We start from the raw sequence: 5,115 nt of genomic DNA, 5'->3' as shown, positions 1-5,115 counted from the left end.
ATATTTGGTCACAGTTAAATCACAGAACTGATTAGGAATGCAGGATTGTAATCAGTATAGTAAATACCATATACAATAAGTACAAAAGCAGCATCTAACAAAGAAGGAAATTTGAAGATAATGCTACAAATCGCAAAAACAAGACAAGAGAGTCTGTTCTCACTTTTGCTGTTTAACATCTACAGCAAATTGGCAGGACAAGGAATAAAATAAAATTGAAGCATGGCAAATGATTACTCTTTTAAGGAAAGATTCTGTGTCAGGCTTGATGATACACATTTTTAATCCTAGTACTCAGGACACAGACAGAAGTATGTCTGTGAGTTCAAGGCCAGGCTGATAAATATTGGCCTATCATGGTGAGAGCCTGTCTGAAAAATTAAAAATGTTTCTTCATGTAGAAAACCTATGAATCTCACCAAAACACTTTTGTAAATAAAAGAGTCAAAGAAAGAGGCATCATTAAAAAAAAAATGATTGACTAAAATGACAATAGTTTTTTTTTTTAAAGACGACAACAATGTTGAGTAAGAAAAAACATATGAAAACACTTCCAACTTGGAAAAGCTCATTTAAAAAAAACTATTTAGGAATCTTCTCAGTTTTAGAAATTAAAAAAAATAGCCAATAAAAATTGCCGAACATAAAAAAACTTGAAAAAAATCATTAAAAAGTCTAAAGGTCTCTGTTGTTCATAGACTAGAAGGATTTCTATGCCTAAAATTTCCATACCACTATAAGTTCAATAAAATTGTCATCAAAATACCAATCCCATTCTCTGAAGAACTAGAAAGAACGGTCCTAAAATTCCTGTTCAAGCAACTGAAACAATCATGGGCCAAAGGAATAATGTTAAAAGCAGTAGAATACCCAGATTCAAGAGATATCATAGAGACATAAAGAACAATGGTATCAAATTGACAAATAACAGTCAGACAGTGTAGAAGAATAGAGACCACAAATTCACACATCTACAAGCAACAGTCAAGACATTCATGGTACAATGAGGGCCTCTGTAAACAAGTTTTTCTGGAAAAATGCAAATCATCTATTTAAAAGACTAAAACTTGACCACATAGAATATTACACAAAATCCAACTAAAAATTTATCAACTACCTTACTCTAAGACTTAAAATTGTAGTTGTTTTCAGGTTCTAGCTATGACAAACAATGTTGCTATAAATATAGTTGAGCAATGTCCTTGTGGTACAATTGAGCATCCTTTGGATATATACCCAAAAGTGGTATCACTGGGTCTTGGGAAAGGTTGTATCCTAGTTTTCTGAGGAATTGCCATACTGATCTCCAAAGGGACTGTATCAGTTTGTACTCCTGCCAGCAATGCACAAGTATTCCCTTTACTCTACAACTTGTCCAACATAAGTTGTCATTTGTGTTATTGATCTTGGCCATTCTTACAAGTTTAAGATAGAATCTCAGTCTTGTTTTTATTTGCATTTCTCTGGTGACTAAGCATTTTGAGCATTTCTCTAAGTGTTTTTCAGTCATTTTAGATTCCTTTCTTGAGAGCTCTCTGTTTAGATATGTACCACATTTTTATAGGATTATTGGTTCTTTTATTATTATTATTGTTTTTATTGAGCTCTTCATTTTTCTCTGCTACCCTCCCTACCTCTCCCCTTGCCTTCATCCCTCTCTCAAGCTCCCCATATTCCCAATTTACTCAGGAGTTCTTGTCTTTTTCTACTTCCCATGTAGACTAGATCTATGTATGACTCTCTTAGGGTCCTCATTGTTGTCTAGATTCTCTGGAACTGTAGATTTGTGGGCTGGTTTTCTTTGATTTATATTTAAAAACCACTAATGAGTGAGTACATGTGATAATTGTCTTTCTGTACCTCACTCAAAGTGATGCTTACTAGCTCAACCTGTTTGCCTGAATAATTCAAGGTGTCATTATTTTTTTCTGCTGTGTAGTACTCCATTGTGTAAATGTATCATATTTTCCTTATCCATTCTTTGGTAGAAGAGCATTTAGGTTGTTTCAAGTTTCTGGCTATGACAAACATTGCTGCTATGAACATAGTTGAGAATATGTTTTTTTGGCACGATTGAGCATCTTTTGGATATATACCCAAAAGTGGTTTTGCTGGGTCTTGGGGAAGGTTGTTTCCTAATTTTCTGAGAAATTGCCACACTGACATCCAAAGGGGCTGTACCAGGTTGCATTCCCACCAGCAATGCAGGAGTGTTTCCTTTACCCCACATCTTCTCCAGCATAAGTTGTCATTAGTGTTTTTGATCTTGGTAACAGCAAATCAAAACAACTCTGGGATTATTTGTTCTTTTACCACCATTTTATTGAGTTCTATGTATATTTTGGAGATCAGTCCTCTTCCCAATGTATGGTCGTTAAGATCTTTTCCCATTCTGTAGTCGCTTGTTTGTTCCCAGCTGCCCAGAACTGAAATAATTATGCAGGAAGTGTATTAAATACACACTGATTGGCCTATTAGCTTATGCATATTTCTAACTCACTCTTATCTCTTAAATTAGCCCATTTTTATGATTTCATATTTTACCATGAGGCTTGTGGCCGACTGGTAAAGTTGTGTCTTTCTCCCCTGGCAGCTCCATGGAGTCTCCCTGAGTCTGCCTTCTTTCTCCCAGAATTCAGTTTAATTTTCACTGCCTAGTTTTGCCCTGCCCTGCTATAGGCCCAAAACAATTTCTTTATTAAACAATGGTATTTATAGTATATAGAGGGGAATCCCACATCAATGACATTTTGATATTTGCAGGCAAATAGAAAGATTAGAAAACATCATATTGAGTGAGATAACCCAAACCCAGATAGACACATATTATATGTCCTCACTCATAAGTGGTTTTTAGACATAAAGCAACAAATTTACAATTCATAATCCCAGAGAACCTAGACAACAATGAGAACCCTAAGAGAGGCATACGTGGATCTATTGTACATGGGAAGTAGCAAAAGACAAGATCTCCTGAGTAAATCAGGAATATAGGGATCATGGGAGAAGGTATAAGGGAAGAGGAGAGAAAGAGAGGGGAGTAGAGAATATGTATAGCTCAATAAAATCAAATTAAAAAACACCTAAAATTCTGATATCAATAGAGAAAATGTAAGCGAAATATTTATAGATATTTGTTTAGAAAATTTCTGAATATTTATGGTTGTGAGCCTAGCAAAAGGCGAGGCGTGCATCCACCCACTGAGACAGTGGAGCTGATCTACGGGGAGCTCACCAAGGCCAGCTGGACTGTGACTGAAAAAGCATGGGATAAAACCGGACTCTCTGAACATGGCGAACAATGAGGGCTGATGAGACACCAAGGACAATGGCAGGGGGTTTTGATCCTACTTAATGTGCTGGCTTTGTGGGAGCCTAGCCAGTTTGGATGTTCACCTTCCTAGATATGGACGGTGGGGGGAGGACGTAGGACTTAACACAGGGCAGGGAACCCGGACTGCTCTGTGGACTGGAGAGGGAGGGGGAGAGGAGTGGGGGGAGGGGGAGAAGGGTGGGAGGAGGGGGAGAAGGGTGGGAGGAGGGGGAGAAGGGTGGGAGGAGGGGGAGAAGGGTGGGAGGAGGGGAAGGGAAATGGGAGGCTGGGAGGAGGCGGAAACTTGTTTTTTGTTTATGTTTTTTTTCTTCTTTTCGCAATAAAAAAAAAAGATAAAAAAAAAATTTCTGAATATTGCTCCAGGATAATAGAAAACATTGACAAGTATAGTTACATTAGCTGAGTGTTTCTACTCAGCAAAGGAAACAAACAAATGGAGAAGATAGAATCCAGGTGGGAGAAAATCCTCATCATTTGTATGATAGAGCATCATAATACATAAAGCACTGAAAGAGTTAAGAGCAAAATGCCAAGTAATCAAATTTTTAAAAAGACAAAAAAATCACTCTGCTTCTGCAGAAGAACAGATTTCTGAAGCTCTATCAAAGTTTTTTATTAGAATACCAGTGAACTCTCTTATCCTCTGCCCATATCTGCTGTGGATCCCGTTTATCATCCCCTCCTGTCCTTCTCTCCCTGGACTTGTAGATCCATACCAGCTTCTGAAACCACGAGGCATTCCCTGCAGGTCAGGACAGCAGGCATCACACAGGCATCACAATCTCTGAAAATCCAGGGGAAATAGAATTAAAGGAGAAAATAAAATACCCACCCGCATACCAACACAACCATAAAGCCTTTGACCTACAAACTGTACTGCCTACAAGATGTGCTAGGACAATGGTGGGGCAGAGTTTGTGGGAGTGTCAAACCAATGTTCAGTTTTACTTAAGGCCTACTGCATGAGAAGGAGCCCAGGTCAACACTGCTTGGATGTCCCAGAACCAGAGACCCAATTGCCCATAGACCTAGGGTAGAACTAAACAATACTGGTCTAAAATAAAATCAATTAAATGATTCCTAATGATATTCTGCTATACTCACAAATGACTGCTTTGTTAAGTCCTCATCAGAGAGGCTTCCTATGGCAACAGATGAGAGTCAACGCAGAGACCAACAGCTAGATATTATGTGAAGATAGAATACATATTGGAAATCTCCATTGTGCTCTTCCCTCAGAGCTCAGGGAATGTTGCAGAATAAGGGGTGGAAAGAGTGTAAGGAGTCGAAGGGGATGGAGGCTGGCAGGAGAAGGCTCACTCAATTAACTAAGCAAGGCTCACATGGGCTAAAAAAGATTAATGCTAAACAAGGGGTCTACAGTGATCTTCACCATATCATCTATATATCTTTATCTGTATCTCTACAGCTTAGGTTTTTGTGAACTGTGGAAGTGGGTGGGCAAGTCCTTGTTGCTTTTGCCTGCACTTGGGACTCTTTCCCTCTATTGGGTTACTCTGTCCAGCATTGGTGTGAGGGCTTTTGCCTTATATTATGATATTTTATAATGTCATATTTGATTTTTTTCCCCTTGAAGTCTGGTCTATTCTGAAGGGAGACTGAGCAGGGGTGGATCTGAGATCAAAGAAAGACTACATACACATGGTTAGTAAATACATGAAAGTTTCAATATCATTGTCACCTAAATTAAAAAAAAATCAAAGCTGAAATGAAGTGCAATTTCACTACACTTAGATTTACAAACAGAAAGAAAGTAAACG

Source organism: Microtus oregoni, unplaced genomic scaffold, assembly GCF_018167655.1.
Source record: "Microtus oregoni isolate MIOR12 unplaced genomic scaffold, Mior012 000006F_ref0000085, whole genome shotgun sequence".
Taxonomy (NCBI): domain Eukaryota; kingdom Metazoa; phylum Chordata; class Mammalia; order Rodentia; family Cricetidae; genus Microtus; species Microtus oregoni.
The sequence above is the reverse complement of the archived record's forward strand: the minus strand, read 5'-3'. Positions refer to the sequence as shown.